Source organism: Tubulanus polymorphus, chromosome 7 (assembly GCF_964204645.1).
Source record: "Tubulanus polymorphus chromosome 7, tnTubPoly1.2, whole genome shotgun sequence".
NCBI classification, from domain to species: Eukaryota; Metazoa; Nemertea; class Palaeonemertea; order Tubulaniformes; family Tubulanidae; genus Tubulanus; species Tubulanus polymorphus.
This window is the reverse complement of record NC_134031.1, coordinates 13,343,103-13,363,036: the sequence shown is the minus strand read 5'-3', so window position 1 is coordinate 13,363,036 and position 19,934 is coordinate 13,343,103. Positions and strand designations below refer to the sequence as shown.

The following is a 19,934-nucleotide window of genomic DNA, read 5'->3' as shown; positions in this document are numbered from 1 at the left end:
ATTATTTACTACTTTTCACATGTTTTACCATAAAAACTATTATTCATTAATTTGAAGAAATCTTTTTCAAAATCTGTTTTTGATATGGTTCTCTGTTGAGTATTGAAATATATATATTTTTCTAACCACTTCGATTGATTAAATTCAATATATCTTTGTACTTTCTTTAATTTCATTCCTTGTTTTAGATAAAATTTTAACATTCTATAATGAACGATATAATTGTATTTATTATTTTGAGTAAGTATTAATTTTTCTGTAAAAACATGATCTTTCGGTTTTATTTTCTACTGGTATTCACTTAAATAACTATCATCTACAGTTAAATGTTCTGGGCAATAAGGTAAGTTTCTTGTTTTAAACTTTATATTTTCAGGATATTCTAAATCAACTACAAAGAAATAACCAATTGGTGCTTCATCTTTTAAACTCGCAATTGCGCTTTCCCAATCAGTTTTATCATCATTTTCAACTTCTGTTAGTATAAAAATTTTGTATGGTTGAGGTTGCATCATTGCCCAACCATATAAATTATTAGCGTCAATATATAATAATTTATATTCATCATTTGCTTTAAAATACCTATCTCCCATAACACCACTAATTCCACCTCTAATTGATTTTTCAAATAATAAAACCATGTCTGGTTCTTTTAATAAATCTAATTCTACATTTGTGTAGTTTAAACCACATTGCCAGGTTAAACCGGGACTAGAGTAGCAATAACAAGGATCAACATTAAAATGATTCAAATTAACTTCTCTTAATTTTTCAAATATGTCAGCCAATATCATAACATCTGATTTTAAATAAAAATCAACTAATTTACCATGATTTTTCATCTTAAAATGGTTCCAAATATTTAATGTTCTATTAAACACTTCATCTTTCACATTCCCCTCTTTTAATTGATCATAAAATTGATCTTTTAATAATTTTGTTACATTAAAATCATCATGTGTTTTATAAAATGAATAAGGAATTGCGCCTTTATATCTCAATAATTTAAAATCTTGTTCATTTGGATAATAATATCGAGTTATAACAAAATCATTATCAACTAAACTTTTTGATAAATTATCTAATGAACTTGCTAGAAATCTATAAGAATCTAAAAATCTAATCCAACCGAATTGAAATGAAATATAATTTTCAGATGATTTAGCCAATAGTTTAAAATCATATTTTCTTACATTTACACCATTCATAGCATTATATTCTTCTATTTCTTGATTAATTGCACCCAATTTCCCGATAATTGTTTTATAAATAGATGGGTATCATAGCCTGATAAATTATGAAATAATATTGGTACGAAATTAACTTTCTTAGCTTGTAAATTACAATCTTCATGAGCAGCTCCACGATATTTTGAATTTAAATGATTATGATCTCTAACTTTTTTATCAAATGAATAAAAACGTTTTTCACAATAACAACAATGAGTTGAGTAATTAAAATCAACTTCATCTTCTTTTGTCATAACTATTCTTTTATTTTTGTTTAATAATTTTGCAAAATCATTTTCTAATTCAATTATTTTGTTACAAAAATTATTAACTACATCTTCACCTCTAAAAGAAATATATTGACTTTGATATAATTCAGGATAATTTGATTTTATGTAAATTCCATAAGCAGCAGCTCTTTGATGAACTTTTTAAATTGTATTTATAATTGGCGGGTCTTGTGTTGTGTCTTCATTTAATTCATTTCCTTTATCCATTGATTTTAATAAATTGCTTTTTGTTATATATTTCTTTTCTATCTTGATCAGTTAATTCTTTATTCAACGATTCAAAATCCCCATAAATTACAAATGGAACAATATTCTTAAATTTATGATTAGTAAATTTCAATTTATAATCTTTTCCTGTTGGCAATATTAATTTACAAAAATCTTTATTATCACATAATTCTTTTTGTTTTAGTAACGCATTCTCAGTTCTAAATTTAGATAAACATTTTCTACATAGATACATTTTATGACTGTTAAAATCACTTTCTGTTCTAAAGAATAAATCAATTTGTTTTAACCACATATAATGTTCATTTTCATCTTTTTTGTAATATAACAAATCTATAGCATTTTCATCATCATAATATTCTGTTAAATATAAAGCTTCCAATGTATAATCTTTAATATTTTCGCCTTTTGTCTTTGGTAATTGCATTTATCCGAATACATAATTTTTAAATTATTAACTTTTTCCATTTTGGGTATCATTTTTATAGTTACTGGATATTGATCAATTTTATATAATGTTTCGTATTTCCGGTAATTTGTTATTCTAAATCTATGCTTAATATCTTCTGTTGGGTGTAAGCAACTAATAATTGACCATAGAAAACATTTATTATCTTCATTTTGAACATTTATTAGTGCTTTTGTTGTAAATGGTAATTTAATATAAGATGATGCTTCAATATCCTTTTCTGTTATAAAGTTTGTATCATTTTTAAACATTTTATTACTTTTTGATGTTTTATTTCTTTTTGTATTATAAACATTTAAGTCTAAATACATAATTTCATTTAAAGATAAACCAGAACCCTCAAAATATCTTTCTTCAATATGACGTTTAAATTCATTAAACATTTTTTCTAACTTCTCTTTTATTTGTGTTTTTGAAATTATTTCTTCAGAGAGTGTTTGAATATTATAATCCATTTTTTCTTCTGACTTTATAAAACTTACTTTCCCAAAGATACTAATTTTTGGATATTCAACATCTGTTATCAAATCTAGTATTTTTTCTATTATTTCATTAAATTTACTATAATCTTCTATTGTTGTACCTTTAAAAAATCTAAATATAATAGCTGCAGGACCAATTTTACTATGTAATGTTTCTAAAATTTCAATTGTATCTTTTATTTCAAGAGTATCGATATAATTTCTAACATTTTCCATGTAGGGTTTATTTGAAATGGATTTAGTTTTTGAAGTTGGTTTTTTTACTTGTTGAGGAATAATCTTTTCCTAAAACATTATTACTCAAATTTTGATGGTGTTTTTGTGATTCGAGATGTCTATTATAATTCCTTTTTACTATAAATTCATTACAAACTTCACATTTTATCACATCCACATTCATATTTTCTAATCGTTATTTTCTTTCATTGGAATTTTCTGAAGTTTCAAAATCTATAACATTTTTTATATGATTTGAAGATTTTTCATGTTTAGATTTATTAGATTTATCGATGTATTTTTTACAATATGGACAATAATATTGATTTTTATTAACATTATTGTTTTCTGGCTGGTGTTCATTCTCCCCCATTTATAAGGAAAAAAAATTACTTGTGGTGATGAGTGGGGATTACTTCCCCTTGTATATAACAAGCACGCTATTAACCGTTCTCACCCAAGCCTCACAGCATCTATTTATCCGAGCACAGTTGACACGCAATCACTGTACTACAGTAATCGCACACGCGTTAATAACCGTTCTCAGTAGCGACTCACTGTATCGATCTATCCACGCGCAGTTGTTGTTACGCGCACTAACTGTATATGTGTATCACAGAGCAATCGTCCGTTCTCACTAGCGCCTAGCTGTGATGACGGGTGTCTCGTCTGGTATTAAATGAGTTATTTCACTCACACTTTACTCACACTTTTATGTTTAAAAATCTAATTTTAATCAACTCGTTAATTACTCATTACTTTTATAATTAACATATAAATGATTTTAAAATATATGAAGTTCATGTAAATAATGTTCATTTTTATGAGTTTCGCTACTAATTCAGGTAAAAATTGCTATTATTTTCATGTTTTTCATTTTTACGAGCTCGTACTCTCGTACTCTGGTTTGAAAACGCCATCTTCTAATTACTGACATTGATAGGTGTCGGCAATTATATTACACGCCTGAAATTCTGATACCGATAAAGAGGAGTAGTACTACGAAATATGATGGCAAATCGAGTAGTTGTGTCAAATGTAAGGAAGATTCGTTCACAGGGACCGGGAAGGACATCAAAGTATAGATATCTAGGTTGGCCTCAAACGATGTCATTGGAAATTTGATGGAAACGTAGATGGTGGATCCATTTCGAGAAGCTATTAACTTGGCGTGGTCAAAATAATAATTTGGATCGAGATGTGACAACGTGAAACCATGGTATTTTGTTTATAAGATAGCCTTAATCTGAAAAATCGAATCTTTAAGGGTATCTTTAGAGATGAGGGTAGGTGACAAATTGCCTCGTAGCAATTCGTATAACAGTCTGTTTTAGTTCTAAGAGTTGCAGTTCAGCTTGCCGACTAGATTCCACGTAATCAGCGTACAAGTTATATCCATTTCAACGGAAGTACGCAGCATCTCATTGGTAGAAGTTTGTACCCTCGTAAAAAGATCAGAAATAGCTCTGTGGTTCGAAGCAATGCCCCTAAAAGCGTTATCAGTTCGCGTAGAAAACTTACATACGATGACAAATGTGCCCCGTGTCGTTAAAATGAGCGGACCATGACGTTCGAGCGACGCGTAAGTGCATTTGATGTGTTGGGTGAGGACCTCAACGTCGTGTAAAGTAGCTGTGCCAAAAAGTGTGCGTGACAATTGCCCAATGAAACCGAGCACTGCCGCGCGGCGGCTCCTAGATTTGGTGGTGCGCTTGAGTTTGACAGGGATCAACTCAGTAACAATATCCGTCACGTGGTTAATATGACTATTGAGTGTTGTTTGCAGTTCATTGAGATGCAAAGCCATTTTCTTACGAAGTATACAGGTGGGGTCGTCACCAGGGCGGTCACAAAAAGTGGCTAGATTAAGCTGCGTCGGTAGTGAGAATGCAAATGTGTGCAGCCAGTATTCATTACTTTGACCCACCTGACCCAAGTGATTGAATAGGACACCATAATTCAGAGGTTGCTGGAGACCGGAACTCTTTTGAAAGAAGAGAGTGAGAACCATCATCACGAGTAAGGATTTAACCATGACACCTAAGAAAGAAACACGCGGGTTAGACAAGCAGTGACTTAGGAATGAAGGTTTCATGAGGTTGATCAGACCCCAAAGCACAGTTTAAATTCTTTGAATTCCTTATGAGCTATGTGGTCCAAGGTCCTAAGCGTTAAAATGAAAGAACTCGCGATGACAGTCGTGAAAAGTACGACCTCTTAAAGCAAGTCATTCTTTTCCTCGCTTTTCCACTGAGGGTGTTAGTCCGGATATACTCAATTTTTGCTGCCTCCGTTAAATCAGCATCTCTTACCCAAGACGGTGGGGACCCATCTGCCCATTTGACGTAGAACTGTCGGTTACCGTCAAAGTATCGCAGACGTAGAATTTTAGCAATATCGTGAAATTGGTCATCTACCTTAGGAGGCTTTTTATTAGACGGAATGTTTGTTAACGGAAAGGGTCTAATTTGAGGCTTTCAGGATCTAATTTGATCTGCCAGAATCCCGAGGTCATGTCTAGAGTTGTGACTGTCTGCAAGCTCGTGACTCACCTATGGAATCGACGACATCGGCAAGTTTCGGTAAGGGATAAGAAGTGGTCTTAGTGATGCGATTTAAGGCACGGTAATCTACGGCAAATCTGTATTCGCCATTTTTCTTCTTAACCATCACCACTGGTGAAGTAAAGGGTGAGTTTGACTGAGTAATGATATCTGTTTTAAGCATTTCATCAATCTGGCGGTCTTGCTCCTTGCGAATGTGGGGTGGTTGGCGGTACGGTGCGCTACACACGGGTGGGTTATTGCCTGTATCTATTTTGTGCTGCTGCATATTTGTATGACCTAGTTCGTACAAATTGGTCGAAAATCTGTCACGATAGTGATGCAGAAATTGACTAAGCTGTTCTTTTTGGCCATCTGTTAGATCCGATTCGGACAAGTCAAAGTTAATATCCTCCACAGGCGGGGCTTCGGGTTTCGGACCATGTCTGGCGACATGTCCTGTATCGTGCTGAGCCGTGGCCATTGTTGCTACCAAGGTTTCAGAGGACTCATCGAGAGATATAATAGAAGAGGTATCGTCTAATGAAGCCATTGACGCGATTGCAGTATGTCTTGGAACAGAGATAGTTTTCTTTGTTGGATTAATAAGCCTCATACGAGCAGTACCTTTTTCTACTCTAACTAGACAGCGAGCTCCGGTGAAATTATTCTGAGTCAGCCCCGGGAGAGGTGATAGTAATATGACCGTATTGTTTAGATGTATGACCGTATTGTTTAGATGTTTAGGTATAGTGAACGGAATATCGGTTTCTGATTGAGGCTCCAGTTTTACTGAAGAGATCGAATACGCTACTGGGCCTTCGATGGTTATTGGTAGGACATGAACTTCGTTTTTATCCGTAACGTCTTCGAGTTTGAAACATCTATTTGCAAAGTCTAAAGTTGCATTTTTGGCTTTCATGAAATCAATGCCTATGATCAAATTGTGATGTAATCGTTCAAATACGTGGAATTTGAAATATATTAGGTCATGAACGCCCGGAAATATAAGGGGGAGTTCAATTGTACCTGCAACTGGAATGACAGTACCACCTACACCGACGACTTGTTTTACATGACTAGTACCTAATTTTGAATCAGCAAATTTAGTCTTGGCTAGAAATGATCTAGATACGGAGCTTATATTAGCTCCACTATCTACCAGTGCACCTACACGTTGTCCTGTGACGTAAACGTCGGTGACATTTTTTTCTAAATGTGCGACTAATGCTATGTCAGTTTGTGGGTGCCCATCCGAAGAAGCAGGTTCTTGGATAGGTGCGAATTCCTATCTGCGGAGTGGCGCCTGACATGCCTCTGAGGTATGACCTATTTTGTGACATTTTGGACATTGAGTGTGCAATGCTGAACAATTAGCCCTAAGGGTACAGTTATTGAGACAATAAAAACACCTACCAAATTCATCCCTCTTAACCGGATAGTTTCAAGACTGCCGATTGCGACTCGGTTGATAAAATTCCCGATTTCCAGTGATTGGTCGTGGTGGTGGTCGTCGTTGATTTTGGCGGTTCCTACGTTGATTCGGATGATCGTGTCGATCGTCGTACCTTGGTTGTTGGTTGTAGTTCATCGTTTGGTGACCCTGTTGACTACGCTCCTGGTATTGTTCGATTTTGGTGAGACGATGGCCGATCGAATAAATCAATTCCGTGATTGGTCCTAGCGCATTATGTTGCTCCACCGCGGCAACAGTTAACTGTCTGAGGCGTCGGCATGAGAGATTCAATTGTTAGCGCCGTTGTTCGTAAGTCTAACAAAGTTTTTGGCGGATTAATGACTAGGTATGGCTTGAGCTAGTTGCGAATACCGTTGAGTGCGAGTTGAACAATTTCTGCTGTACCACAAGTTGATGTTGTAGCCGCCCGTTCTACCCGATCGAGATAGTCTTTGGTGGTTTCAGACGTGTTTTGCTTTATACCCGCAAGGAGAATGTCTGTAACTGGACGATACCTTCTACGCAAGGCATCCTTTAAACTGGTGATGCTTTTCTGGTCATCGTCACTCAGCGCACTGATGACTGTTTCTACCGACGGCGACAAGTTCGAAATAAAGTAGTAAGGTTGGAGGCTATCCAGGACACTGTGATGATTCGCCCAACGCCCAAACTGTCGAATCCAAGCATCTACATTTTGGCTCCCGACGAATTTCGTTAGATTTTTTTTATTGAACCCGTCGTATGGATTCACGATATCTTCCTCCTGTCCTTGCTGTGCCATGTTTCCTTCGTCGACAATTGTGTTTCACTTAAAGATGTATTTCGTTGGTCGTTGCTTGAAGCTGGAGAACTGGGTTGGCTGACAACTGGTAGCGGTGTTGATGTCCTCGTTCTCAGTCCGTATTGTACGTTTCTGTGGTTTATAGGTTGCGGCATCGGGATCGGGCGTTCTCACACCATTATAACATGACAAAACTGTGCGATATCTATTTGTGGGGGTAACTAGCGTGGTGAGAGCGAACAACCTGAAAAACCTGTAATATCCAAGAAGATAGAAAAATATATATATTGTATGTTATTTGATTATGATGTTTATTTGTCGGATTCAAAAACCAGAGTCTACATGATTATAAAATTATTCCAAGCATTTTAAAAATACAACAGATTATTATAGTTACAAATACGTATTCATATAAAGATATGAATGACCAAAAATCGAATGAAATTAATCATTTACTAAAACTGCTAGGTTTGATAAAAAAGTAAAAGTATATATTGGCTTACCTGTAATATCCAAGAAGATAGACAAATATATATATTGTATATTATTTGATTATGATGTTTATTTGTCGGAGTCCAAAACCAGAGTGTCATAGTATGGCCTGTACTGGACCTCCATGGTTTTGGCTCCGTCTCCTTGGACCAGGTAACGGATTAACATTTTGATTGTTCAGGTATTGTTCTCAACACCGAGTTTGCCTGTTACTAGGTTCAAACCAAACAAAACAATGGTGTCAGCCATACTTAATAAAGAAATAGATATGTTACAAAATAAATGGAATATGTAAACTACAAAAATAAGAATTCGTGAAAATGAATATGAAATATCGATTGTTCATCTTTTACTGATGAAAATAATGCCCAATATGTGGCGCTTTTAGTAGAAGAAACGTGTAGCAATTTTGTATTGGTATACTATTATATTAGAGTCATGCTATTTCCTGTGTATGAATATCTATATCTGATTTTGTAAAGAGTTCCACATGGTATGTTACGGGGTCATAAGATGTAGAGGATGCGTTCTTATATCAGTGATGTGATGGTGTGTAACTGGTGTTGTGAAACCCCGAATTGGAGTCCCCAGCATGCCACACCAATCACGGGATACGCCCATAATACCTCCGCCCAAAATCCCACACCCACAATCCCTCCACCCAGAATACCCTCATATGTGTCCAAAATACCTCCGTCCAGAATTTTAAAAGAGTACTATAATTCTATTATTTAGGTGTAGAAAGTGACCCCAATATCAACTATTATACATTTATAGGACCATATATAATGTATTACGGTACATATAAACCTATACTGGATAATAATTGAATAACAATTAATGACAATGTTCACTTGCAATTAGTTATGGCTGGGAAATTTACAAGTAGACCTATAGTCATTATATGATTTAGGATCACCAATGATAGATAGACCAAGCGAATCGTTATCTTTAAGCCTAGTCTCGTAAGCCTTATTATAGGCTGGCTCGTGTTTATCGAGATGACGCGAGTAATAGGGGTAATAGGCTTTCATACCAAAGGTCGAGAGGTCGAGAAAGTAAAAAAATAAAAAATAAATTCTCGCACACTCGAATTTATTTTTTATTTTTTACTCACTCGCCCCTTCAACCTTTGATATGAAAGCCTATTACCCCTATTACTCTTAAAATATTCATATACATGAATAACATTTAAATTGACAGATTATTCAATATAAAAGTGTAAGCTCTTATAGAATAGATATATAGATATATAAATAGTTATTTTATAAATTTATATTCATAGGGAAATTGTAATCTCAGTAATAATTTTGAACCTTTATTATTTCTTAATTTATTCATATATTCATCATGTAATTCAGTAGGTATAATTTGATTTTCTTCCAATGATTGTTTCATAGATTTTTTATCTTTCTTATAAAATAAAACTAGAAATCTTATATTCTCCCTAAAGTCTTTAACAATTGAATTATATTTTTGATTTAAAACCCATGTTGTTATCCCGAAATGTCTCCCAGAGAAAGCTAAATAGCATAACTCACTTTCTCTAACTTTTGAATCATGTAAATTTGCGCAATCATCTACAATGAATAATGTATTTGATCCTTTATAAGTATCAATTGCTATTTTTATACAATTATCTAAATTTTCTTTTACTGTTTTAGGATCTAATATAATAAACTTTTTTATCTTAACTATATCTCTATTATATGTTTTATTCATTTCATAAGTAGGACAGAATAATATTATATTATCAAAATGATTCTTATAAATAGTTTCTAACAAGTCTAATATGAAATATGTTTTACCACAGTTGGTTACCCCAGTAACTAACATATTATGCGGTTCAAATATAAATAAATCTTTATTCATTTATTCTTTTAATTTTACTAGATAAAATCCATTCATTAAATTTATCATCATATCCTTTATATTTCACCAAAGAATACTTTTTTCCTTTAAGAGTTTTTGTTTTCAATACTTTTTCTATTTTGTATTCTATTTCATCTGGATTTGGTACAAGTGATAATTCTTGTTCATAGAAATAACCTAATATTTCTTCATCTTTTAAATCTTCTAATTTATAAACAAAAGGTTTAGTTAATATTGTCTTTTTAATTTAAATATTTCTTCAGTAAAATTAGGGGTATAACGTTTATAAAAGGTTTTTCTATATTTAGATATTCTAACGTGTTGTCCAATTTTAAATTTAGGTTCTCCGAAATCATGTGTAACAAACGCGCCATATAAATTATTCCAAACTATTTCTGAATTATATTCTTTTCTAGCTTGTATAGGTTTCATATTTATAGAACTATGTTTAGAATTATTATAACCTTTCACTAAATCATCTAACACATCGATATAGTTATATGTTTCATTAGCAGTAAAGTATTTCCACATTCTAGTTTTCAATGTTTTATTAAATCTTTCTATAATAGATGCCTTTTTATTTGAGTGTGTTGAAAAATAATCTACATCGTTATCAGATAATAGTTTTTTAAAATGTTTATTATAAAATTCCTTACCTTCATCAAATTGTATCTTATATGGAATAACTTCTTTAAATATTGATTTAAAAGCATTTGTCACTTCTATACCAGTTTTATTTTTGATTGGAATTGACCATGCGTATCTACTGAATATATCTATAATATTTAATATCCAGAAATATTCTTTATTGTATTCTTCTAAGTTCTTCATGTCAATTAAATCTGCTTGCCATTGTTGATCGATATATGAAACCATAACTTTTCTTGTTAAATAAGTTTTATCCATTTTCTTGTGTATTTGATATGTTGGTTGATTTTGTAACCATGATTTCAATTCACTATATTTTATATTACCATTTTCATTATCAGATTTAATTTTATTCCATAATTCTGAAACGTTAGAATATGATACTTCACTTTCTGGGTTATAATATAACTCTCTTAAATATTGTTCTTTTTTCATCTTATTTTAATCCATTAATAATAATTTAGATTTAGTTTCAATGACTTTATGATTTGACTTATTTTCTGGTATGATAGGTTTATTATCATTGGAATCATCTTTATCATCAGATTTGAATTTTGATTTATATATTACACCGGATAATATAATAACTGTTACTAATCCAATTGTTATATATAATTTATAATTACTTCCAGCATTAGAAGAATCAGATGGATTATTATTTGAATCAATATCAGATAAAGTCTGTGATTCATTTATATCAGTTAATTTCTTTTTCTTAGCTTTTTTTAATTCTGCAGATCTTTTACCTAATTCTCTTGCCCATTTAATTTGTTTCTCGGATCTAGGCTTTTTCTTAACGCCATCACTCATTTATTTTAGTTAATTTTTGTTCTGATTCATTTTCTGTTTCGACGTTTGGTTGTAGTACATCTGTTTCGTTCTTACCTGATTTATATTCCATAGGCTTGATATTCGAAAATGTTATGACGCCAGTAGAAATTAATATCATAACCGATCCTAATTGAAATGAAGCATAACCAACCCATTTTTGTAATTCAGTCATAACTAAGTAGTCATTTTTCAAATCACTATATAATTTATTTTCATCATCAATTGGTATTAACTGGTTACATAACTTAGAATAACATTTGACATTACCATCTGAAATAGAATCATTTATTCTAGCTAATCTTGACTCTTCATAAATCTTAAAATGTTTTATTACTTTATCTGGTTTCATAGCATCTAATTCTTGAAAAGTAATGATCTTAGTTAAAAACTCTTTACACTTTCCGCTAGCAATTAGTAATTCAAGATGGTGTTTACAATATAAGTAGTATTCATAATCAATATTGTTATTAACTTGAATAGAATTAGAAACAACTGGATCCTTATTATCACAAATACCCAAATCATCTAATGTTTTTTCAATATCAATACTATCCTTACTCGATTTCTTTGACATTTATATTAGAGAAATTTAATAAGAAAAATATTATAAGTATTATAAAATGATACAAGATAGTTAAAGTTAAAGAATTCTAGTATTGACTACTGATACTAGCTATTTGAATTTAAAGAATTTCTATTTGAATCTATTCAAAATATAAAGTATTCTCTTTTTGAAAAGAAAATATAAAAAATATAATAGAATTCACTAGCTAGTTGAAGTTATTGTTTTTTTATTATATTTTATTTAAATTAGGATTTAATATCTCACTACTATTGTCTATCTATTAGGAGCAGTAATTATAACTGTCCAGATAAGTCATTTCGGATTCTCGATAATAAATCCTAAAACTGAAAATAAATTCAAAGAAACGACTGGTGGAAATACTATTTCATAAACACATATATTTTATTCTACAGTCAGTATCGATTTCAACATTCCAAGCCGCTCATTTCAGGCCCGGTAAGGTATGCGTGGAATGCAGGAATCAATAAAGTATAATAGAACATCTGTCACTGTGTTTCATTAACAACAGCTTAATGACGCAATTGAAATTCCGGCAAACGTAATGCATTGAAAGCCTATACAGTAAGGCTAAACTGCTACAGTCTCATCGAGTTGAAATATCCATTATTTCTGATTCCACATCCTCCTATCTTCACTTTCTTGATTCAATGGCCTTCATTTTGTTATCTAAAAGATAAATATCTAGCGTAGAATAAAACTAACTTGAAGTTGTAGTGGTAAAATATTAATTACAGCACTTAAACATAACCATTTGTGGCGCATCTTACCAGGATAAGTTTTACATGTTTAACGTTTCCCGACGCCTTAATAACAACAAAAAAGTACTTACATTTATAACTGTAAACTCCTAAAATTGTGTTTATAGAGAGAATATCCTATGCGTTCCTATGCTTATGTGTTGTGCGCTTATAACTGCCAGTTATTCACTAGCTAAACACTGTCTGAGCAACAGATGTTCTTTGTAATGTAATTGATTAATCCTTTTCAACTGAAATAGCACATTCGATCAATATTCAAATGAGATACACCCCATTCAACTGAATATAAAATGTGGCACAGATGTTTTTGTAAACAACCTAATACAATTACATATAGGCGGTTTGACATAGATCGAGAGTAACCGGTTTTCTAAGCGCATAAGCTTCAACGTATTTTTCATTATGTGTTGAGTTCCATAATTCAACAAATGTCTTTGCTTTATCCAGTTGATCTAAATATAACTGTAAATCTAGTTTATTAGATTTTATTGTTTTCCTTCTTTTCTAAAGGTTTTAAATTTCTCCAGCTCCATATTAGCTTCTTATTGTAATCATCACTCATGTTAAATTTAGAAATCGGCAACACATGATCAATATGAAAGTATTCACCATAATTATCTATATTCATTTTATCATCGAATTGATATATTATCCATGATATGAAAAATTCATCTGAACAACCCAATAAATTAGATAGTGTTTCTGAATGCGTTTCTTTGTTGAATAATTGTGTTAATCTAGATCTTAAGCATTGTTTCAATCTAAAATTAAGATCTGTTTGATATCTGTCTCTCATATATTCTGTCATATAATAATTATAATGTTCTATATTATCTTCTCGATATTGTTTGGTATATAGTTTAGTGCAAGTTTCACAGCAATATTGAAAACCATCTTTGCTAATCTTACGCTTACTAAATTCTGTTAAAGCTAATTTATCTAATTCACATTTAGAACACTTCTTGTAGTATATGTTTATAACACCAGCGTTATTTGTAATATTAATACTTTGCGGTTGTTCTGGTTCCATTTATTATACATATTTTTTTACTAAATTGATTTTAGAAGTTATTCATTTATATGTTATTCATGAATATATATATATGAATTATTTCAATAAAACTTTACTAAAACTTTTAATGTTTAAAAATCTAACTCATACAAATATAAATATTGAAATATGTTTAAAATATACCTATGTATTAGATACCCTATTAGATACCCTAATACCTGATACCCGATTAGATACCTTGAATACTTAAAACCCCCTTTTTTAAAATAAATATTATTTATACAATTTTCAACCAATTTATTTTTATTTTTTTCAACTAATATATGAATAAGTTTGAAAATGATAAAGGTTATTTATTATTACTGAGGTTTCAATTTCCATATGAATATAAGTTTATAAAATAAGATATTTTATGTATTAGATTGTATTAGATTGTATTAGATATGTATTAGATACCTTAAATACCTTAAATACTTAAAACCCCCTTTTTTATTTACTATTATTTTATACGATTTTCAACCAATATTATAATTTGAGTTAAATATATTTAATATCTTAAATACTTTCATCATCACTCTCCAATTCACTATCAGGCCCTAGCAATATATTCAAATGCTCTACCGAATCTACATCAATAGTTGAATTATTTTTATACTTATTCTTCACCCTTTTTACTGAATCATCAATAGTTGTTTCATTGTTATGCTTTTTCATCCAATCAAATTTATCATTATTTTCTACTTTAGGTTTCATAGAATCTTTATTATCAATATCTGTAACTATATTTTCATTATTATCTTTATTAGTGTTTGCTCCTAATATTTCATTTACAATGTTTGATCCTAATATTTTATTAGCATCGGTTAAATCTAATTCATCTTTATTAGGTGTTGCTAATAATAAATCTTCATATAATTCTTTACCATTTACTTTTTTATTTGAAACAAACTTTGTAACATATATAAATGGGCGTTCTATCAATTCTCTTAAACCAACACGTTCTATTACATTAGTAATATGTACCTTTGTATTCATATGTTTATTCCAATTTGATGGAGCGTTTGAAAATTCACCTTTACAATAATCACAATAATTTCTATTTTCACTAATATTTAATATTATTGCATTATTAGATGTAGAAGGTATTATATTATTAGATGTAGTAGGTATTACATTATTAGATGTAGTAGGTATTGCATTATTAGATGAAGAAGGTATTACATTATTAGATGTAGAAGGTATTGCATTATTATCAATTACATTACTTAAATTATCAACAACACCACTTTTATTATTATCGATTTCTTTTAGTTTAGTTTTATAAATTTTGAAAATAGGATCAAATATCAAAGCTATATTACAAGGTATTACATAATATAAACCATCATTATTTTCATGTGTATCGATGTATGGAATATGTTTATATACTTTACCTCCTTCCATTTATTATATAAATTTTTATTAAAGTTAAAATTCTAATACATAACACTATTTAATTGAGAATTTACAATATCTGATTGCGCGTCAGATATAATATAAATGTGCATTTTAAAATTTTTGATTCCTTTATTCTTTGTCATGAATAATTGTATTCCATCTTTAGTGTTTTGTAGTTTTTTTCCAGAACCATGTAATGAATTATCCTCTGTTGTTCTAAAATCTAACCATAATGCATATTTATTACCGGTATAATAATCAATTTGATTAATATTACAATTTTCAGATGATTTTACTTTTTCATTCATAAAATGTTTTCTAATTTCTGGCCATTGATCAATCATTCTCATTCCTTGACAAAATATTTTATTTGCTATTCCTTCGATAGTTATTTCTACTTTTGTTATTTCAGGATTATAATAATTATCAACATTTATTGCACCATTAGTATATGTTGCAATGGTAAAAAATATTAATATACCTTTAATAGATCTTCTTGGGAAGTTAATATTCTCATTAATTATTTCATCATTTGCATTAATAGTTACAGTTTTAAATTTATCAATATAATCATATAATAATGAAAATCCTTGATTGTATTGAGTTTGAATTGTGTTAGCAATATTTTCATCAGTTACTGTATCATATTCTAAACATATATTCGATGATTTATAACCCATATCTTTAACAACGCAAGATATTACAATTTCATTAACAGGAGCAAATGTTATTTCGAATATAACGTCTTCTTGAATTGCGTATTTATATAAAGGTGCATTATTATTTATCAATTCAAAGTCTAATGGAATTTTATATTTGCTTCCATAAATCTTTTTAATCAAATTATCTACGTCATTAGCTACTACTGCATTATTGGCTTCAGATCTTAATTTATTTTGGTTTTCCGATTGAATACCTTGAAATATCATATTATTTCTATTTTCTTTAGTTAACCATAAATCTTTATAATGCATAAATAAATTATAATCATCTAATGAGAAAACTGTTTCTGGGCCGATCTTTATAGTTAATTTTTTAATCAAATATCTTCCAACATTATCAACAACATAATTATTATTATTACCGGTTATTTTTATATCAGCTGATAAATAAATACTATTTGGAACATAAAAAGTATTTTGTGTTAATCTAGGGATTCTAACATATAAAGTTTCATCGGGATTAATATTTGAAGGATTATGAGTAATAATATGATGTGATCTTTCTGCTTTAATAGCATTAGATATTCTAGAAATCTTAGAAGGACTTATATAACTCCCACTCATTTATTTAACAAAAAAATTAATTATTTATTTTTGATTATGTTTATTTTTTATTATTTTTTCTTGATATCGTTTGATATCATATTCACTAACCCAAAAATAATTGCACTTACAACTGTAATTAAAAATAAAATAATATGTTCAGCAGCAGAATTAAGAATATTCCCAGCAGATTTCAATATAAAACCAACAATTGATGCAATAACTCCGGGTAATTCTGCAGCAGATTTTTTAGATAGTTCCCATAAATATTTTGCTAATTTTTCTAAACAATCCTTAACTTTATATTGTATTGAATTATTATCTGGGGGTTTATCCGGGTTATTGGGAGTAGGTGTAGATTTTAAAGCATTTGATATTGCTAAACCTATTGTTGTGAATACCATAGTTACAGCTGTTAGAATTGAAAGAATTGTGATTCCTTCAAACTTAAATAATAATCTTATTCTATCTTTTAATGATATTTCAGAATTTGGTTTTATTAGATATCTTTTAAAAACATCTTTTAACCTTTTAAAATTATTACCATATTCTTTTGATAATATATCTCTCTCTTCTTTCTGAAATTCTATATTATATTCTAATTTTTCAATTTCTTTTTCTTAATATGCATTTTTTTTAATTTCAATTTCTTCAATAACTTCAATAATATCTTATACTTTTATTATGTGCAATTTTATCAGCTTCATTTCTTATACTAATAATTTCTCTAATTGCTTCATCAGAAAATATATCTAAATCTTCTAATTCTTGATCTGTTGCATCAAGTAATCCATTTGGTAAAAGTTTTTCAATTGGTACTTTATTTGATTTAAGTTTACCAGAAGTTGTTTCTGGTTCTAAATTATTATTGATTGTTTCAAATAATTCATTAATTCTTTGTTTAAATATTTTTCTATTTTGTTTTATTTTTTCTTGTGTTACATTTTCTATTTCATTATTAATACTTATTTTTTTAATTCTATCTGGTTCTAATTTTTCCAAAGTTGATTCTGCTAATATTTTGTTTTGATTTTTATAAGAGATATCAATATAATATTCTTCATTCAAATGATAATAATATTCGTCATCTAAATATTTTAATTCTTGTACTAAAAGTCTAGCGCCTCTATCATTTACATTATATCCAGAATAAATATAGGTTTGAATTTATACATTTGGTCTATATAATCTAAATCTTGTCTTACTAAATATGGATCTTCATTTTCAGGATTTATTTTCGATTTAGTTCTTCTATCAAATTCACCTGTTGATATGGTTTTAGAACTACTATCTGTTAAATTAGAATTATATGCTGATTCATCATCATTATCAATATTAGTTTCTGCATCATTATAATCATCATCAATATATCCTTCATTATTATTTCCCATTTCTCCCATTTCATAATCTTCTACACCTTCTACATCCATTTACATAATAAAAAAATTAAAATTAAAAATATAATATTCCTCCGATTACAATTCCTATACAAGTTATAGCTAATTTAGTATTTTCATGGGATTTATTATCATCATTTAGTTTAATTATTTCATGTTGAATATTATCAGTTCTAATATTTTCTGATGTATTGTAATCTTTTATTTTAGAATCATTATTTAATTTAATATTATTAGTTTTAGTTTCTGTTGATTGAATATGTTTTTTATTTTTTTCACCTTCCATTAATTTTGGAGCAGTAATTATCTTTTTATTTATATCATTTAATCCAAATGAATTATTTATTGTTGCAGTTTTAATTAGATTATTGTAACCAATTATGTTTCCCATCTTTAATACTAAATCATTAGAAATAATAAATAGATTAGGGCCTATACAATAATTTAATCTAATATGTGATTTATCTAAATAATTTTGATATCTTACAATGTTTTCTGGAATCGATCTATTTTTATCATTATGAATAGAATCTTCAAATAATACTTTGAATTGTTTCTGTGTATCAAATGATGTATTTAAATTTCCAATTATTGGGGATCTTGTTTCAACTTGCGCACCTAAAATACATATCAAATAAGTTCTAATAGATTGATTTATTCTTACTATACCTGATTTAGTAAAACCTTCACTATTTTCTAAAATAAAATAAACCCAACCATTATTGTTTTCTTGTTTTAAATGATCATAAAATTTCGGTAATTTATTGAAATTTAATGTTTCTAAATCCTTAGTTTCTATTTTACCATAACCTAATTTATTATTATTGATATTATAAAAACTATTAGATGGTATGGGAAGTGCACAATATTCTGCAATCTTTTTAGGGCAAGGAAGTGATCTTATTGTTCCAATTTTCGTTCTAAAATCAGAATTACTTATATCTATATTAAATTCATTACAAATTTTATAAAACTTTGATAAATTAATATTATTATCTAATTCTTTAAAATATCTAGATCCTGGTAAAGCGCACTCTAATTCATTTAATATTATTCTGATTTGAAAGTATGTATGAAATCTAAATAAACTTTGAATTAATTTATATTTAGAATTATTCAAATGATCATTCCAACTAATTCCACAACCAGTTGTTGCACAATAAACAGCAAAATTTAATTGGTTCTGCCAATACTTCATATTAGATTTTAATAACCATTGTTTTTCATCTTTCAATTTTTAAAAATTAATTAAATAGACATGAAATATATTTTCCATCTTTGCATTAAAATTATTAGTTTCAGTAACATAAATTTCTAAATTAGTTAATGAATCTAAAACTTCATTTCTATATGTAATATCTTTATTAAAATCTATTGCTGGAATATTATATTTAATTGATTTATTATATTGGAAAGCTTTTGGAAAACTATCTTTTAATAATTTATCTTGTTCTTCAACTGTTATATGGCCATTTAAACTTATTATATAATCTAGTGTATTCTTTAATTTGTTAATTTCTTTAATATTAGTTTTAATTTTTTCTTTATTACTTTTTATGTTTAATTTTGAACTTATACCAGTTAAAACACTTGAACTTAATCCTAATACACCAATTGATATAGCTAAAGGTGTTAATGGGCTGAATATTGCTAGAAATGTTATTACAGAACTAATTGTAACCGAACCACTTATAATCAAATAATATATAATTTTACTTTTTAAATATTTTTTCTTTTTTATCTTTAAGTCACTTTCAAATTCTAATATTTGTTTTTCTAAATATATTTTTAATTTAGTTTTATTTATATCATGAGGAATAATATCAATATTATCATCCATTTATTTAGCAAAAAAAATTACTAATTAGTAAACTTATAAGCAGGGAAGTGTGATGAGATGGAATACGGGCGCTTTTAATTGCCGGATGTAGGCTATTCAATT

At 29.1% G+C, this 19,934-nt stretch overlaps 1 protein-coding gene across 3 annotated transcripts in view; it reads right to left on the bottom strand.

Moving 5' to 3' along the window:
• The window catches only part of LOC141909360 (pre-mRNA-splicing factor ATP-dependent RNA helicase DHX16-like), a 415,810-nt gene that overhangs the window by 147,871 nt on the left and 248,005 nt on the right, over window positions 1-19,934 (bottom strand). The gene's annotated exons all lie outside the window — the stretch shown is intronic.